Source organism: Mytilus californianus, unplaced genomic scaffold (assembly GCF_021869535.1).
Source record: "Mytilus californianus isolate M0D057914Y unplaced genomic scaffold, xbMytCali1.0.p SCAF_11, whole genome shotgun sequence".
Taxonomy (NCBI): domain Eukaryota; kingdom Metazoa; phylum Mollusca; class Bivalvia; order Mytilida; family Mytilidae; genus Mytilus; species Mytilus californianus.
The window spans coordinates 3,086,877-3,107,487 of NW_026262593.1; the positions used below are offsets into that span (position 1 = coordinate 3,086,877).

The 20,611-nt window shown below is 33.7% G+C and overlaps 1 long non-coding RNA gene across 9 annotated transcripts; it reads right to left on the minus strand.

Moving 5' to 3' along the window:
- Positions 1 to 16,326: 16,326 nt before the first annotated feature.
- LOC127719392 (uncharacterized) lies at positions 16,327 to 19,242 on the minus strand. Of its 9 annotated transcripts, XR_007990272.1 has the most exons (6): positions 19,011 to 19,241; positions 18,673 to 18,842; positions 17,828 to 17,996; positions 17,492 to 17,659; positions 17,154 to 17,323; positions 16,327 to 16,984 (listed from the first exon to the last, which is right to left on the minus strand). It is a non-coding gene; the product is annotated as an uncharacterized LOC127719392 (long non-coding RNA). The 9 variants fall into 9 exon arrangements; XR_007990273.1 differs by lacking the exons at positions 17,492 to 17,659; positions 17,828 to 17,996 and adding an exon at positions 18,167 to 18,503 and having other exon boundaries at positions 19,011 to 19,242; XR_007990275.1 differs by lacking the exon at positions 18,673 to 18,842.
- Between the last annotated feature and the right edge of the window lie 1,369 nt (positions 19,243 to 20,611).

Genomic DNA, 20,611 nt, shown 5'->3' on the forward strand with positions numbered 1-20,611 from the left:
TTTAAGATAGTTTCCATATTTTTATTATCATCGACATGTGATTTGTTGGTGATATTTTATTGTTATTGATATTGTTGAAATCCATGAATCGATTGTTTGTACAGTTATCTCATTCAAAATAAATAGATACAAACATTTGTACATTTTTTGTTTGAGTTTGCTGTTTCATAGATATATACACCCATTATCTCTATTCAATTGTATACAAACTAGACGTAATTATATTCCTTTAAGTATCGCCTGCATCTGATTTGGTAGAATGTCGGACATAAGATGCTTAAAGGTTTGAAATTTCCATGTGGCATAGATAGTTTTACAACATTTTCATAAAACAATACCTGCATAAAAATGACAATTTTTAAAATTTTTTAATTTTTCAAGTTATTAGAACATATTAACTTTATTTGGAGTATAGAATCATTGCAATGTATAAATTGGACATGATTTTAACCTCGCCTGGCCAAAAGGCCTTGTGAGCCTTCAATGCCACCACTTTGCCTCCATTGTCTGTTATTGTTTGTTGTCTTTGAAATTTTGTTTAAAACCTAATGCCTGACACTAGTATGTGGATTGAAGTAAAGTTTTCTGCTTCATTTATAGGATGTCTTTGAAGTTTTTAGACTCATCAACAAACATGGCCAATATGGCTTAAAATAGAATATAATTGTGACACTGAAATATAGATAACTAGAGCAAGGAGAGAAAAAATTAACAAGGTAAAACTGTTCATTACACAAACTGTTCAAACCTGGATATATTAGAAAAACATGTTGATTTGTTTGGAATTATTGCCCCTGAAATTAACTTGGGGGGGGGGGGGGGGGAAACAAGACAAGGGCATGCTGTTTCCAGAGTTGGTGGGAGCAGTGGCATCAACAATGTTATTTTTGTGATTAGCTTACTTAATGAAGAACCTGTGTTATAGGTATGAACTATGGCACATCTCATTTCCATGGAGGTTCTTTGGCCACATTCCCCTCAGTGAGTCTTTAGGTTTGCACTCCGTCTGTCTGTCCATCTGTCAGTCCACAAATCAATTTCCCACACTTTTTTTTCTTTGTGCTTGAAGATATTGGTCAAGTCCATATATCAGATACTATAAGCAGTAGGTTTACTATATTTGGTATATGGAATGATTGTAAGGTGTACATGACTAACTGGTAAGGGTCATCCGACCTTGAACTTATTTTCATGGTTCAGTGGTCAAAAGTTCAGTTTTTGAGTTTTGGTCAACTATATTTGTTGTAAAGAAATATTTTATGATGTACATGTCAGTCTCAAATGTTTTATTTGACCTTGACCTCATTTTCACGGTTCATTTCTCAGTGTTGAGTTTTTTGTGTTTTGGTCTGTTTTTCTTTAACTATAAGCAATAGATCACCTATATTTGTTAGATGGAAGGATTTTAACGTGTATGTGTCTGTCTGGCATATATCATCTGACCTTGATCTCATTTTCATGGTTCATTAGTCAATTTTTAGTTTTCCTGGTTAAGTTTGTTTCTAAAAACTTTAAGCAATAAGTTAGCTATATTTAGTGTATTGAATGATTGTAAGTTGTAAATGTATTTCATGCTTGATATATATGACCTTGACCTAATTTTCTTGGATCATATTAAAGGGGTACTAGCTGTCAAATTCATGTTCACCGATTTTAATCAAATTTTAATAATTTGATTTATAACAATGTAAAACATTTATCCAAACTATTAAAAGTCTAAAATAAACGATTAACAGGGCACGGGTATGAAAATACGTAGCTTCATTTCGTGTGTTTTTAGTCTAGACCGCCATCTAATTAATTATCGAGTTGACATCTAAAGTCATCCGATGACCATATAAGCGATGTAAACATAAATATAGATATAAAAAGATTAAGCAAACTCGTGCTCTTGGATTATTCTCACGGTGGGTAAGGTTGTCCTGCGAGAGAACGTTCTGTGCTGGTGATTCGGTCCTGACTGGTGCTGATGGGTCCTGATTCTGTGCTGGTGGGTTTGTTTACATTGTACCAGAACGGCAATAAAACAACTGTTCTGTTGCTTAATTTTTCTCTGATACTTCCTAAGTACCATGCGAGGAATGTAACAACGATTTTTTATTGAAAAAGACGTGCAAATTCGCCAAACGAAATTGTCCTGACGATGTGCTGGTGATTAGAAAAACGGTCCTGGTTCTGTGCACCTATGTCCTGGTTCTGTGCCTTTATATTTTAGTTAAAATTGGCAAATATTCAAGATCATTGATGCAGAAAATTTGTATGATTGAAAGAAAATATACCTAGCATATATTTGGTGGATATTTCATATGAGCCAAGTTGAGTCTGTTTTTTTATTTGATTTTTGAGAGGGGGTGCAAGATCTTTCTGTTGAGGTGTTTTGGCATTTTTAAACTTCTGTTAACTGTTTGAAGGTACATGTGCTGTTAACTGTTATTGACCAATTAACTGTTATCTGTTTTCTTAAAATTGACATTGTTGTGAACTGTTATTATGAAAAAAAAAACCCTGTTTACTGCTTTTTGATTTTTGAATTCACTGTTTTCTCATTTAAGATGAATTAAAATGCTGCTATCGGTTATCAATATTTTAAATATACTGTAATCTGATTTGAGCAAAATAAAAAAAATATTGCCCTGTTAATTGAACCGCTCTTGCCCCCTTTTGAGATAAGAAAATATGCATACGATTTGCGGAATTACGATCCTTTTGCATGACCATCAAAATACGGTGTAAAATATCCAATACCTATATAAAAAAGATTATCTGATATGTTTGCCAATGGACAAATTTCCATCAGAAACCAAATGAGCTAGGTGTTAACAACTATACGTCACCGTACGGCCTTCAACAATGACCCGAAAAATCAAAATGTAAAAGGTTTTGCATAAAAATGGAGAGCATAAATATAGAATAAAGGACTTTTTTACTAATAAAATTGAGAATGGAAATGGGGAATGTGTCAGAGACAACAACCCGACCAAAGAGCAGAAAACAGCCGACGGACACCAATGAGTCTTCAACACAGCGAGAACTTGAATACCGCACCCGGAGGCGGGCTTCAGCTGGTTCCTAAATAAAATTTGTACCACTTCAATGAAAATGGACGTCACACTAAACTCCATAGCATATAAATGAACTAAAATTAAAAAACATACAAGACTAACAAAGGCAAAAGGCTCCTGACTTGGGACAGGCGCAAAAATGCGGCGGGGTTAAACATGCTTTGTGAGATCTCAACCCTCCACCTATACCTCTAGCCAATGTAGAATAAACAAACACACAGCAATACGCACAGTAAAACTCAGTTTAAAAGAAGTCGGAATCCGTATCAGAATAGGTAACTAAAGAAACTAAGCAAAATGACAATGATACATAAATTAACAAGGGACTACAAACAATTACTCCCATGCCAGCTCCAAACCTCAATTAAACTGATTGAAAGATTATGTCTTCATCATATGAAAATCAAGCACAACCTAAGTTGATCACGGCAAACTATCAGGTGAGTCTGAACATTTCTTAGATGAGTTTAGATAATACATTCAGTGTAGCCTAAGCATCCTGGATATTGTTTCTCTGACAAATTTGTACGATACTGTAGATACTTTTCTGTTTATTCAACCAAATGAATCTCAGCCTTGTTTCTGCGCGTAAGAATCATGTGTCCTCAGCAGCTAAAATCAGATTTCTTTGTAACAATTTAGTGTTTACTAAAAGGATGACAATAATATTGCGGGGTTTTTTTTTTTTGGAATAAGGAAGAGGGAGGTCACGGTGAAAGTTATAAAGCTTGGAATAGTTTTGAAATTCTAAAATTGTTGATAAAAAATAATTTGATGCAGATGATCAAGAATGATTTTATTACTGCAGTTGATAATTTTACCATAAAAACATTTTCCAAGAGGGGAAGGGGGGTTCCCGTAAGATTTAAAAGTTGTACTTTAAAAGAAAAATGTATCTATTAGCTATTAAGCATCATTTGCTGTACCTTTAAGCCTCTGGTCAACATAAAATTATTGTCTGATCGGTTGTCAGGGGGAATTTTCGAAAGTTCAATAAAACATTAAAAAAAAAAAATATTTCATGGAAGGGGAGACTAGAATTTGTCAGAAAATGAAGACTAGATAACCTAGATAACACACACAAAAATAAGATTTTTTTAAGTTATGCATTTTAAAAATCCAAAAGTAAAGTCTGTTGTCAAGGATTTTTGATAAAGAATTAAGGGGGAGTAAGTGAACGATGTGTCATAATTTTCTATTTTTAAATATATTTCCTGAATAACAATAAAATATGCCTAAATTTTAATTGAAAATGAGTGAACGAAAAAAAAATACCAGACTAAGAAATACACTTTTAGTTAAATATTTGTAATAGCACGAAGCTTTTAATTTTTGTGTTTCAAACACACCTTCTCTGTAGTAATGACTCGTTACAAAGGTATTTCACTTCATCCATTTATTTCATTATCTGATAAGTACTGTGAATTCTCAGTATTATTATATTAACATGTAGCCTTAATATAAAGGAAAAATCGAATCTAATGCCAGATATATCAAACATTTTATTTTTATTTTATACGTTTTCAGGAAAAAACAATCAACTCAAACACGCCTTGAACGTAAAATGTGTACTCGACTGTCTCTTTACGATAAGATAATTGCCCATTTTTAGCCCCCCCCCCCCCCCCCCCCCCCCCAAAAAAAAAAAAACTGTTGCCGGGGGCAGAGATGCAAATTAATGCTTTTTAAGATCAATATTTTATCTTTTCGTGCATGTTTTTTTTTCAGTTGAATTAAAAACCCAGAAGTATTTGCACCTAACGAAATCGGCTGTTTTGTTAAATGTGCAAAAATTACAATATCTCGTAGCTTCATACTACCAATTGAGTATAAACAGGTATATAAAAGAGGGACGAAAGATACCAGAGGGACAGTCAAACTCATAGATCGAAAACAAACTGACAACGCCATGGCCAAAAATAAAACGACAAACAGACAAATAATAGTACAGATGACACAACATAGAAAAATAAAGACTAAGCAACACGAACCCCACCAAAAACTGGGGGTGATCTCAGGTGCTCCGGAAGGGTAAGCAGATCCTGCTCCACATGTGGCACCCGTCGTGTTGCTTATGTTATTACAAATCCGGTAAATAGTCTAATTCTGTAAGTCACATTCGTGAAAAGGGAAGGGTATTGTAGTTACGACATAAGGAACATATCCGATATCATCTGTGAAACGGTTATTCCATAACGGTCAACCAACTCGTGATGGCGTCCGTAAAATTATATAAGATGCAAAAGATCTTAAATTATACACCTACATTTAACTTTTAACAAAACTTGGTTTAATTTCAACTGGTTATCAACCCGTTTCGCTCTAAGCTCACCTGGATCAAGAGGCCGTGTGAGCTATTGACTTGGCGTCCGTAATTAAAAAAAATCTTCTCTGGAATTGCTTGACCAAATGTTACCAAATAAATTTTCCTGAGTGAATCTAGGAAAAACAATATTCATCAACAAACATGACCACTGTTTGTTAAAATATATTCGAGTTTTTAGTTTATATCGCAAACGTTCAAGCAGTAAGCATGGTTAGAGCAAAACTTACCAAGTAAAAATATTCAACAGGCCAATGTCTATCTACCTTGCCCTTTTCATAAAATTCAAATCAGATGCCGAAACTTGGTCCAGCAACATTTATCAGCAATACAAGGTTTTGACCCACACAGTTTCCATTCAATACAAATATTCTTGTTGCAATGAATCATTTTAAATGCAAAAATACCAGTTGCAGCCTTTAGTTTGTTTATTTATATATGTGTATAGATTATCGGGTTTTCTACACATTGATATCGTAAAATATCAACCGCGAGCCACAATGTGAACCTTTTTGGCGAGTGAGCGCAGCGAACGAGAGAAAAGGCTTCACATTGTGTCGAGCGGCCGATTTCGTTAGGTGCAAATACTTCTGGGTTTTTAATTCAACTGAAAAAATACAAACATGTTCAGCCCTGTCACGAGTGCCCAAAACCAGTGGTTGTCGATGCTTGCTATCTGTCATGTTTGTTTTTTGTTCAAAGTTGCATTTTAAATCAGGCCGAAGGTCTTCATTTTTTAATCGTTTACCGTGATTTTTATAGCTAGTATTCGTTATGGTTTTTGCTCGTTGTTGAAGGTCATACTTTGACTTGCAATTGTTCACATCTTGTTCCATTCTAGTAAGTTTTTATCAGTCATGTATGAAAAGCAAGTCTAGGTCGTTTTTTTTTATCCAGTCGAAATGTATTGGAGACAGTGTATATATTAAGGAAGAAATTAGAGGCACCAGTAGTAAGATCATCTAACCTCGTATATTTAACTGAAATAAACCAGTCAAACGTTTATTGTCGTTATAATATACATGTCGCTTAACCTTAAGCACCTATTAAAACTGTTTAAGTTAGCATATTATGTAGAGAATCATCAATTTAAGGGCATTTAATATCTTAAATAAAACTATTCTAATTAGATATATTTTCATCTGATATTGGACGGAAGATGTTGCCCTTTTATGTAATATAAGTTACGATTATTTGAATACGCTTATTAAACAGCCAAATGGATGCACAAAAGTAAAAATAGGAGTCACAAATCCGATTGGATACAATTATCTGCCCAATTTTATTGATTCTGTAACGTTTGTTTCAAATATAACCAACTGTTTACCCAAAATCACCAGCACCGTATCAGGACCCACCAGCACAATGACAGGACCCACCAGCACAGAATCAGGACATGTCTAAACTGAGAAAAAATGCACAATTTTAATAAATTGCACAGGGTTTTCACACAAAAATTTTGTCGTGTGGATTTGGGTATAGAAAGCGGACTCCCGGAGCATTTTTGTTTTATATTTTCAGTTCTAGATTTTCTAAAAATGAGCACTTTTGTGTTACGCTTACTGAAACAGTTTAGAGGGTCACATTTGTAATTATTTGCCTATGAACCCATAAGAAACAAAATTAAAACATCTCAACTGTTTCCTTCCATTTTTTATGCGAGAAAACGTCAAAATTCGTCATTTTCGTCTTTGTTTACATATTTTTAATGATCACCAGCACCAGTCAGGACCGAATCACCAGCACAGAACGTTCTGTGCTGGTGATTCGGACAACCTTACCCACCGTGATTCTAGGTCTATTTAATTTCATATTATAGATGAAAAATAAGTGTTTATCATCGTTTTTACCTGTGTAAGAATAATTTTCTGTGGATTGAATCAGTCAATCAAATCTTAATGATTTACCTTTGTTTAACTTTCAATGTTGACATTCTTTTCCTTTAAATAACTTTACAAATACAATTCACGTGTTATCCATCTCAAGCTAAGGGGTTAAATTGAAGTTCACATGAATACGGATTCAATGAGGTCGAATAATTCACTTGCAAGTGAATAATTCATAATCAATGTATTTTAGCTTATTTTGACAAAATTGAACCATAATGGCTGCTAAAAGCGAAACATCATTTCACAATTTGCATTTCATTAATGATTGAGCAAACAAAATAATATATTAGATTTTTTATATACCTCGTAGCTAGTGCCCCTTTAAGTCTATGTAATAGTTGTAGTAAAGGTTTCTATTTAGGACTATCAACATAATATCAATGGTAAGTGAAGAAGGCGAGACATTTCAGCGTGTGAACTCTTGTTAGGACAAGTTACAAATCAAGTTCGAATTTTGGTCCAGTATAATGATTTAGTGCATAGTTATGCTCCTATGACTTAAAAAATTTACTCCATTAATCAATTTTCGACATTTTTAATCATCATGCTTGAAGATATTGAATGGATATTTGTTATATAGTTTACACCATGACAAGGTATAGCATTTTGCTCTTGTACAATGATTTTTTAACGGGTAAGGGACTATGTGTTTTCAGGGCGGGCAATACTCATAGAATGCTTGTTAATATTTAATTGTATAAGAACGGGATCATCTGATTTCTTACTATACAAATCCTTGTTATAACCCTGTCACATTTTTCGCAATAATAAAAACATCGCAATAATTTCTGAATTTTACAGTAGTAAAAGGTAAAAATCACAAAAATACTGAACTCCGAGGAAAATTCAAAACGGAAAGTCCCCTATCAAATGGCAAAATCAAAAGCTCAATCACATCAAACGAATGGACAACAACTGTCATATTCCTGACTTGGTACAGGCATTTTCTTATGTAGAAAATAGTGGATTGAACCTGATTTTATAGCTAGCTAAAGCTCTCACTTGTATGACAGTCGCATCAAATTCCAATATGCACATCCCATTTCCATGGCGATTACAGGTATATGGTTCAGCCTCCACGTTATTGTTCATTTAAACTTTCACATAGTTTGTGGTCAGGTATATTTAAAGGTAACATTGCCATGTGTTATTTCCCGAAGTAATTTTGCCCTACAACTTTAGTTATAGTACATGAGCCTTGACTGGTTTGCATAGTTTCCTTGTTAAAGCAACAATTTATTAACTTATCTTTATTAAAACTAAAGCAACCTAGATTAAAAGTGAAGATTGCATTAATGATCCACATGACCAGATATATCTACTCAGAAACAGGGAAAAAATAATCAACTTGTTTTGGAGTTATTGCCCCTGAAAAATCTATTTTGATCGACACACCCCAGTTTTGAAAGTTGTCATGAATCAATGTTGTAGGACTTAATAGTAAAAGTTTGTTTTAAGAAAACAATATGTATCTAATTTGAGAGTTTCAGAAAAAAATCAGTTAACCTGTTGAAGTTATTGTCCCTGAAATACCAATTTTCCTATTTTCATTTTTTTGTGTGCTCAGGATAGGGGCTCATTTAAACTAGGGGCTCATTTAAACGAGTAAAAAGCTGAATTTATCTTCTTTAAAAATTGCATAAATTTGTCCAACTGTTTTGGAGTTGCTGCCCCTAAGATGTAAATTTTAACAGTTTTTTTGTGGTTATCTCGTAAACTTAAGGATCTGGTTTGAGAGTTTCAGAAAAAATCAGTTAACCTGTTGAAATTATTATCCCTGAAATACCAATTTTCCAATTTTGTGTGCTTTTTTCTACAAAGGATGAGGGCTCATTTAAACGAGTAAAAAGCTGAATACTGTTTTGGAGTTGCAGCCCCTGAAATGTAACTTTTAACAGTTTTTTTTTTGTGGTTATCTCGTAAACTTAAGGAACTAGGTTGAGTGTGAACAGCAAAAGATAAAAAAAGTACATGTAATATGTGTTACACAGTAATTAGAGGTTTTATTTCCATTTTTCTCCAGGTAGGCATGATCTCGTTTGTACTTTTCAACAATAGCGGATGAATAAATCTAGACTTAATTACTACTTCATACTGTATTTTGTTTTAGTAATTTGACTTTTGGTTTGACTAAGTCCGCACTTTTTTTCTGTTAGCAAAATGATGCCTGATATATCTCTGCCAAACAGGGCTCACTTCCTATATACTGGGTTCATTTTTCCTTGTACACTGTACATTTTTAACTAGGATCTTACCCTGACTTCAGTTTCATGGCTTAATCTTTTTATGAGGCCAGTTTTTCAAAAACTGTAGATAATTGATCATCTATATTTGGTTTATAGAATTATTATACAGTATACTAGTCCGTCTTATAGGGTTCATCTGACCTTGATCCACTAGTAAATATTAAGTATAAAAATAAGGAGATGAGGCGTGATTACCAATGAGACAACTATCCAAAAAAGTCAAAGAAGAGAGATGATTACCAATGAGACAACTATCCAAAAAAGTCAAAGAAGAGAGATGATTACCAATGAGACAACTATCCAAAAAAGTCAAAGAAGAGAGATGTGAACAAATACAGGTCAATTTACCATCTCCACCAAACCACACCGTATGCGAGTTATAAAAGGCTCAGGTATGCAAAATATCAATTGTTCCAAAACTAAACCACCTGCCTGATTATATTACAACAATGTACACCAAACAAATACGTCTGATAGCCACGAAACACAACCACTGGATTGCAGGTTTCTGAGTTGGGACAGGCACGTATAGAATGTTACGGGGTTCATGTTGATGAACACTCAACCCTCCCTTAGCCTACTAGGGCAATGGTGTATCAACACAAGTACAAACTGTAAATATCTGTTTGACAGAGCTTGCTTTTTCATTAGATTTGTGCTAACTTACTAAGCCAACAAGCAGATCACAAAAATACAAGATTCAAAGCTTTGGCCAACTGTCACGGCACTTGGTTACTAAGAAGTAGTTCAAAGCCAAATTTCAACTACTAGTAATAGATACACCATATATATAAGAATAACAATCTAATTAGAATTAAATCTCCTCACTCGCTCATTTTTTATGCTGCGTGGGAGCGACCAAGCATAAAAAAAATAAGCGAGTGAGGAGATTTAATTTTAATTAGATTGTAAGAATAAGAAGAATGATGTGATATGATTGTCAATGAGACAACTATCCATCGCAGTTCAAATGAAGGGGATGTAAGTAATTACAGGCAAACGTAAAGCCTTCAACAATGAGAAAAACCCATACCGTATAAAACTCATATGTTAAATATAAGACCATACACTATAAGCATGAGGACACATTCTACAGCATTCATACAGCACGAACAACAGACTCTACAATCAACATGTTCACCCAGACTAAAAAGTCTATTCGTAAATTTGGTACAAACCAATCGGATATATTTAACTTGAAATGACAGGAAAGCCATTAGCTTGTGCAATGCCAAAGCTATGTATAAACAAGACGTATGACTAGATACAAAACATTGTGTAGTTTTAACTATAAAAACCCTAAAACTGATGAAGAAAAAAACAGAGATCTTTAACTTTCAGCATATTCGCTAGCCAACAGTCCCTTCCTCATAATCCTTGGCCAGCGAAGATGACTTTCACAAAATAGATAGTATAGAGAAAATAAACTCTCCTGACCAGTGCTATATAATTCAACACTGCTTTTTAGTGTTTACCGACATAATCCAAAATTATATGTTATTCTATCTTTTATCAGATTTCCACAAGTACAGCCACACTTCATACATCTTTGTAACTATTAAAGTGATTTGGACAAGAAAAATCCCTTACTTGTATCTGTTAAACTAGTATTCAAAATCTAAAATGTCACTACAAGACTTTGGGAAACATTAGTTTTGCTTGACACTTTCAGAATTTTGCCTCCTACTCCACACACCTTTTAGTCTTCATGTATGCCTCTGCAGGAGTAACGTCCTTCGGTTTCACCGAACTGATCCTTTTGTGGTGACATGGAATCGTTTGATATCGCCAATCATTTAAATTTATGGTCAACATTCTTTTATTCTTATGGTGTAAACAAGTATCACTCCACTGCGGTGGAATTGACTTTATTAGATTAACAATTTATTTGATACTGACGCAGAAGTATAGATAGATAGATAGATAGATAACGATAAAAAAGGACTGGTTTCACCTTTAAAATTCAGTTGCTGGTTAAACCCAAATTGAGAGCTTCTACTCCGAGGTTGTGTCTGGTGGAGGAGAGTAAATTCCGACTCAACGATAAAAACGTCGGATACGGATGTTCGTGATAACGACATATTCCTAGAATAGCCTACAACAGACATCAGGGGCGAATCAAGGATTTTTGAAAGAGTTCGTAATTCCATAAAACGGATTATTTACCGCCGATCGAATCGATACGAAAAATCTTGGACGATTTAAGCTAAAAAATCATATAAATCGTAAAAAACATTATGAAATAACTTTTCGGTGATCGAAGAGGGTGTGTACGCCCTTTACGCCACTGAAATTTATTAGAGTCGAGCGCACCTGGCACTGCTGATTTCGAACTCGCAACCTTAGTGATGCCCATACCTTAAGAAATCCTTTATACTTTTATTTACGCGCATTCCAGGATTGCTAACTGTAATACATGCAAAAGGTTCCCAACGATTAGGGATAACAGATCATTGAAAAGACAAAATTAGATAATAATCTCCTGAAATGCCTTCGCAAAAGATAGATTAAACTATAACAAACATTATTGAGCCAGATCTGTATATACCGAAGCAATCAGTACCACTTCAATCTCATCTGTTTAAATACACGTCTTTAAAATTAAGGGGAAAATCAAATTCAGCGGTTTTAGCCAAGAGTAAAGACAGAACATATGATTCTGATCTTAATTGCTTGATTTTAATTTGTATGATACTGATGTAAAACAAGTGGAATCGTTAAACGAAGCACAAGAGTAATTCTTGAAAGTATTATTTGTCACTTTGTGTGCCTGAGAAAGTCCATTAAAAATAACAATACACTTTGACCTAACATGACGATGATGTTGAAGTTCAAATATTTTTGATATAACTAGATGATAATTAAGGCTTTTTGATAAGGACACTACTACCGGTTACATCAACCAGAGATATATAATACAATTTGTATGTCTCTGCATCAACCGACCAGATAACATAGTCCAATTGTACTTGCAGTTTGTGTTCATATAATTCAAATTAAGTATCACCTGAGATCTCCCCGAGTGTTTTTGTATGGTTCATGTTGCTCAGTGTCTTGTTTTTTGTGGGCTGTTGTTTGACTTTTGGTCGTTTTTCCTATTTGCAATGGCGATTTCATCTTTTGTTTGAAACTTTGTGTACCTCCGCGCACAAAATGCCAGACATACTTAACTTACAAAATGGAAAGAGACAGCAACATTACCAAGCCCCCCTCAAAACACCAAAAGAAATTCCTAACAAAACAAAAATGTGCACCATTATAACAAACGAAACCGCTAACTTGAAAAATGAGTTCTATAGACAGACCTTACTGGTATTCTCTTTCCTGTCAAAACTAAGTAAGTTTTGTTGTTGTTTATTTTTTTTTTGGGGGGGGGGGGGTCTTCCTGATGTTCTGCTCTTTACTATACTGATTAGATTATGATTATCGTTCTTGCATCTTTCAAGCATTTAAAAAAAGAAATAAGAGTCAGTCAATTTCTTATGGTTATTCCGATCCTTTTAAAGCAGGGAACTAGAAAATCGGAGTATATGCAGTTTCTGAGTTATCAAACAAAGTTCAAGGTCAATTGCGATTGAGGCAACCCATTTCTTTTAAGTTGTTTGCAAACAGGTTGAAATTAACATTTTGATTAGTATTTCTATTTATCATGATTGTTTGTTGATTTTTTTCGTGGAATTTGAACTCTGTTAATTGCGTATATTGTTAAGTATACACTTTACGGTCCAAAACTGAATGTTTTGGTCATGTGATCTCGTGGTATAAAAGAGATTTCGCGCCCGGAAATCATTGCAAATTAAAATAGGTTAGTTGAAGTGTACAGATGTTCATTTTTTTGTTGTTGATTTTATGCTTGCGATTTCGTAAAACTGATGTAGATGCAAAAATGAACATTAATATGGTTGATGTGTACATGTGTTGTAAAGAGATGAAACTACAGAGATGTGGACATCTTCATGATTTTAGACTGCTGACTACTTGATCCATTTCATGAGTATAGCTCTATATTGTTTTAAATGCCATACAGAGGAGGGTTTTTTTGTGTGTTAAAATCAATAAATGGATAAATATAATACACATGGAAATAAAAAAAATATCAAATCTAACTGCTTATTTGGTCTTATGTGGGGAGTTGTCTCATTGGCAATCATATTTTTACCACTGTAATCTCCTTATTTCTTTATCTGTAAATTAATTTATTTTAGTATACACATTTATTTGAAAGTACATTGTATATAAATAATAATTTGGGGATGTGTATATATTTCGGGGGGGTGGGGTGGGGGGAACAAGGAAAAGCAAATTATGCAGTTCTAATATTTCTGATGCTTAATAATACTTTGGCACAAATTTGCTAAAATTTGATCTCAAGCAACACTTTTTCATATTAATGTCGCTTAATTAAAGAAATATTTTAATTATAAACACACAACAATTCTTTGTCAGTAATAACGGAAATTATTTTACTCTTAAGACCCGTCTTTTTGTTTCCCTTCTCTGTGGTATTTAAAATTTCATTGAGAGTTGTGAAACTTAATTTTATGCAATTTTTTATTATTAATTTTCAAATTTTAATGAACAGTTAGTTTACTTTTAATTTGTTTTGTACAGTTTGGACATAAATATTTTTCTTTAATTTCTGGCTTCACAACCCTCAACAATGATTAAAAATATAATATATGATAAGTTTTTCTTTAAGACTTATCAAATATTGAGCATATTCAGATTTTGTACACAAAATTCATAAAAAAAATGAAATATACATATGTAATGTTGTTGAGAGATATATATGAGATAACTGTTATCGTAAAACAAAAAAAGGTTGAAGATAAAGGGAGAAATAAAACTCAACAAGTCAAAGAGGAACGGACAAAATAATGTCAAAATCACCGACCACTAGCCGAAGAGAGACTTGACAAGTTATATGCAAAATCACTGACCACAAGTCGAAGATGGGCAGACAAAATAATGGCAAATTCACAGAAATATTAAATCAATACATAACAGGGCTCGACAATAACGCTTGTCCAATTGTCCGGTACCAGAGGAAAAAAAGGTCGGACAAGTAAAAGCCATATCAAGCTTGTCCGATGGGACAAGTCAAATCATTCTGTAGAAAATAAATTATATCCAACTTCAAAGAAATAAACAAAAACAAGAAAAGAAGATTAAAACAAATATTAATTTGACATGTTTACTTGCGATCGATAATTTAAAACTGGTTATTTGTCAGATACTTTATAACAGATAAAACCATACTCATCTTGGAAACCAGTCTTACCAATGATGCCCTTTGAAGATAAGGTAACAAGACAGTTTGGGTCTTAATAGACAGTTCGGCACCATAGGAGACATTTCGGGACCAAGACAAACTAGGACCTGTTTCCCTACCTTATTCTGTTGCTTTATGATGAATATGATAAATTTCATTTAACAAAAATATTTTAAAAATAAAAATGAAGAAATTATTGACCATGAAATGCATAAAATCATATTTGATCATATGTAGACAAAACAATACTTTATTTCGCGTGAATAAACATTTTAATATATTAAAAATAAAGCTGATTGTAGTAAGGCATTACAGCAAAATGACTTGAGTGTGTAGGTAAAGGTAATTTCTTTGGCAAGCTTGCTTACTACCCTCCTTCCGGAGTAGTCTAGTCCTACAGACAGATTGGTTTTCTATCAGAGTCTACTCTTAGAGGAGGGTGGTATAGGCCAACCTAATAATGACGTCATGGTTCAGCTAGCAAGCAAGCTAACCAAAGATATTACCATTACCTACACACTCAAGTCATTTGGCTGTAATTATAATAATCAATATTTAACAACATAAAAGACCAGGATACAAACCAAATGAGTGTAGACTAACAGGCCTACCAGACTGTGCCTCATGTGCAGAGTCTGATGAGACTTTGGCATTGATGAAAACTAGAACCTAAGTCCTGTGACATGAGTAGTCTCAGTTGTTCACGACTCATATTTTTGAAAAGGATATCAGGAGATATATAAATCAAATTATGTTCTATTGTTTTAATTCATTTTGTTCATTGAATCAACTTAAAATGCAAAAATGGTTTATATTAAGATTTTTTTTGGACAAGTTACAATTCCATTCGGACAAGTAAGTTTTAGTATGTACTTGTCCTATTGAGCAAGTTGAAAAAAAAGTTATTGTAGAGGCCTGCATAACAAACTTAAATCTATGCAAAAGAAACCTCTAAAACACAGTTAAATAAAATATACACACAAGCAAAATACTTCTATTTTACTGTGTTTAATATATTTATTTTTCGCTGTCTTTATAATTTTTTGTATAATGCATATTAGCAGAATAACATGAACATGTTCAACTACCACTGGCTGGAGATGTTTCCAGCTGTTGTAGAAAGTTTGGAGACCACTGACAAGCTATGTGAATGGTAGCTGCTGTCCATGGCCTACATATTCATCAAAGAACTATTGCATCAGTTTTAGGAGGAGGAATATCTCATTTAAAAACTTACTTTTATAAATAATTTGGTATCATTTAAATCCTTTATTTTATGCTTGTAAATAAAAACAGAAATTGTAAAAAATTAAATCTATAGGAAAATTGATAATTTTGATATTTATAACAATCTGCAATTGTTTTCAAAAACAATGAATTCTTAATTATACCCCACGCAACGAGTTGCAGAGTGTATAATGTTTTTGACCTGTCCGTCTGTCAGTCTGTCAGTCCGTCAGTCCTGTTTCTTGTCATCGCAACTCCTCTCAAACCACACAACAGAATTTCACGAAACCTTTTTAGATAATACGGACATACTATGTAGTTGTGCATATCGACAGGAAATTGCGATTCAATTTTTTTTCTAGGAGTTGCGCCCCTTTGAACTTATTTGCTTCAATGTACTACTGCAACAGTTTGTCATCGCAACTCCTCTGATACCACACAACAGAATTTCATGAAACCTTTTTTAGATAATAAGGACATACTATGTAGATGTGCATATCGACAGGAAATTATGGTTCAATTTTTTTTCTAGGATTTACGCCCCTTTGAACTTATTTGCTTCAATGTACTACTGCAACAGTTTGTCATCGCAACTCCTCTGATACCACACAACAGAATTTCATGAAACTTTTTAGATAATAAGGACATACTATGTAGATGTGCATATCGACAGGAAATTACGGTTCAATTTTTTTTCTAGGAGTTACGCCCCTTTGAACTTATTTGCTTCAATGTACTACTGCAACAGTTTGTCATCGCAACTCCTCTGATACCACACAACAGAATTTCATGAAACCTTTTTAGATAATAAGGACATACTATGTAGATGTGCATATCGACAGGAAATTACGGTTCAATTTTTTTTCTAGGAGTTACGTCCCTTTGAACTTATTTGCTTCAATGTACTACTGCAACAGTTTGTCATCGCAACTCCTCTGATACCACACAACAGAATTTCATGAAACCTTTTTAGATAATAAGGACATACTATGTAGATGTACATATCGACAGGAAATTGCGATTCAATTTTTTTTCTAGGAGTTACGCCCCTTTGAACTTATTTGCTTCAATGTACTACTGCAACAGTTTGTCATCGCAACTCCTATGATACCACACAACAGAATTTCATGAAACCTTTTTAGATAATAAGGACATACTATGTAGATGTGCATATCGACAGGAAATTACGGTTCAATTTTTTTTCTAGGAGTTACGCCCCTTTGAACTTATTTGCTTCAATGTACTACTGCAACAGTTTGTCATCACAACTCCTCTGATACCACACAACAGAATTTCATGAAACCCTTTTAGATAATGTGGACATACTATGTAGATGTGCATATCGACAGGAAATTGCGGTTCAATTTTTTTTCTAGGATTTACGCCCCTTTGAACTTATTTGCTTCAATGTACTACTGCAACAGTTTGTCATCGCAACTCCTCTGATACCACACAACAGAATTTCATGAAACTTTTTAGATAATAAGGACATACTATGTAGATGTGCATATCGACAGGAAATTACGGTTCAATTTTTTTTCTAGGAGTTACGCCCCTTTGAACTTATTTGCTTCAATGTACTACTGCAACAGTTTGTCATCGCAACTCCTCTGATACCACACAACAGAATTTCATGAAACCTTTTTAGATAATAAGGACATACTATGTAGATGTGCATATCGACAGGAAATTACGGTTCAATTTTTTTTCTAGGAGTTACGTCCCTTTGAACTTATTTGCTTCAATGTACTACTGCAACAGTTTGTCATCGCAACTCCTCTGATACCACACAACAGAATTCATGAAACCTTTTTAGATAATAAGGACATACTATGTAGATGTGCATATCGACAGGAAATTACGGTTCAATTTTTTTTCTAGGAGTTACGCCCCTTTGAACTTATTTGCTTCAATGTACTACTGCAACAGTTTGTCATCGCAACTCCTCTGATACCACACAACAGAATTTCATGAAACCTTTTTTAGATAATAAGGACATACTATGTAGATGTGCATATCGACAGGAAATTATGGTTCAATTTTTTTTCTAGGATTTACGCCCCTTTGAACTTATTTGCTTCAATGTACTACTGCAACAGTTTGTCATCGCAACTCCTCTGATACCACACAACAGAATTTCATGAAACTTTTTAGATAATAAGGACATACTATGTAGATGTGCATATCGACAGGAAATTACGGTTCAATTTTTTTTCTAGGAGTTACGCCCCTTTGAACTTATTTGCTTCAATGTACTACTGCAACAGTTTGTCATCGCAACTCCTCTGATACCACACAACAGAATTTCATGAAACCTTTTTAGATAATAAGGACATACTATGTAGATGTGCATATCGACAGGAAATTACGGTTCAATTTTTTTTCTAGGAGTTACGTCCCTTTGAACTTATTTGCTTCAATGTACTACTGCAACAGTTTGTCATCGCAACTCCTCTGATACCACACAACAGAATTTCATGAAACCTTTTTAGATAATAAGGACATACTATGTAGATGTACATATCGACAGGAAATTGCGATTCAATTTTTTTTCTAGGAGTTACGCCCCTTTGAACTTATTTGCTTCAATGTACTACTGCAACAGTTTGTCATCGCAACTCCTATGATACCACACAACAGAATTTCATGAAACCTTTTTAGATAATAAGGACATACTATGTAGATGTGCATATCGACAGGAAATTACGGTTCAATTTTTTTTCTAGGAGTTACGCCCCTTTGAACTTATTTGCTTCAATGTACTACTGCAACAGTTTGTCATCGCAACTCCTCTGATACCACACAACAGAATTTCATGAAACCCTTTTAGATAATGTGGACATACTATGTAGATGTGCATATCGACAGGAAATTGCGATTCAATTTTTTTTCTAGGAGTTACGCCCCTTTGAACTTATTTGCTTCAATGTACTACTGCAACAGTTTGTCATCGCAACTCCTATGATACCACACAACAGAATTTCATGAAACCTTTTTAGATAATAAGGACATACTATGTAGATGTGCATATCGACAGGAAATTACGGTTCAATTTTTTTTCTAGGAGTTATGCCCCTTTGAACTTATTTGCTTCAATGTACTACTGCAACAGTTTGTCATCGCAACTCCTCTGATACCACACAACAGAATTTCATGAAACTTTTTAGATAATAAGGACATACTATGTAGATCTGCATATTGACAGGAAATTATATTTCAATTTTTTTTTCTTGTACAATTTTTTTTCTTACACATATTTTACTTCTCCAATGACAATGTGGGGACGTGGGGTATGTGAGAGCGCTCACTAAGTTTCTTTAATTTTCTAATTTTGTGGTCATTGAATTGGTAATGAAATAGTTTCTAATTTTTATTTAACAATTGTTTCAGTAAATATGCAGACTTTGGTCAATAGAATTATTGGAAGACATATTTTTATTGGTATCTTTTTTTTGGGAAAATTACATTTTTTTTGGTGTAAACAGAATTCCTCTCCTCCTTAATTCTTCAGTTACTGTGGTTTTGGGTAACAAAACAGGATGGACTGCCATATGATTGGTTGAATGCAGTGGTCAGGTGGTCAAATCTTAAGAAACAATCCTTGAATTTAAATCATTTTTTGTTTTTTTTCAGTTTTGCTCTTGTCACATTTATTTTTTTAATATATAATATTTTATTTTGTTTGGGAAGATTATTTAATTATCTTTTTGGGTTTGAGAAAATTAGTATTTTTATCAGTATTTAAGGGTGGTGAATGGTGGGAAAATTATTTTTTAGTTGGGATGAACAGTCAATAAATTGGTTATAAAAAAGTAAAAACTTAACAATAAGTGGTTACATTTAAGGATTGTTTCATATTTTTTTTAAGATTGTATTTTTTCGTAAAAAAATTTTCACCATTGGTTTCAATTTTTGTTTTCAGCCCACATAGAGAATACAAAGCGAATAACATAAAGACATGGCAATCAACGCATTAAACGTAGTAGCAGTAGTTCAGGGGAACCGCCTACCTCCAGTTGCTCCACGGTAAGTTATTTTATTTTACAATCTCTTTTCATAGAAACATAGAAAAATGTCTCAGTGAATTAGTAAACAAGTAAAAAGTGGTACTGACCAATAGATTATTGCACATTTTTTATGACAAGCTGAAATGAGTGCTACATTGTATGTAAGGTCTCTTGATACATAGTTCAAGGGTGCAAAATAAACTCCCTAGAGGAACACACAAAATATATACAGTGTAACCTGACTTATCCCACACCTGAGTATTACTACATCCTGCTTTAACTGACACATTGTCTTGGTCCAAATCATGCCGATCCTAGCAGAAAAAAACGGAGTATTCCAACACACTACTTAATCTGACATTTTTTTCTGGTCCCCCAGTTTGTCAGATAAACACAGGTTACCCTGTACTGGAAGTTTGGACCATGGTTATTCTCAGGTTAAGTTCTACAAGAAAAAGAGACCTTTGTATTTCATTTATTGCTGTATTTTGCCAGAAAAAAAATAGCTTCACATGTTCCTGGACAAAAAAGTTATCCATATATACATGTAACAGTCTCAAACTTGTTCATTTCCCTGCAATGTGT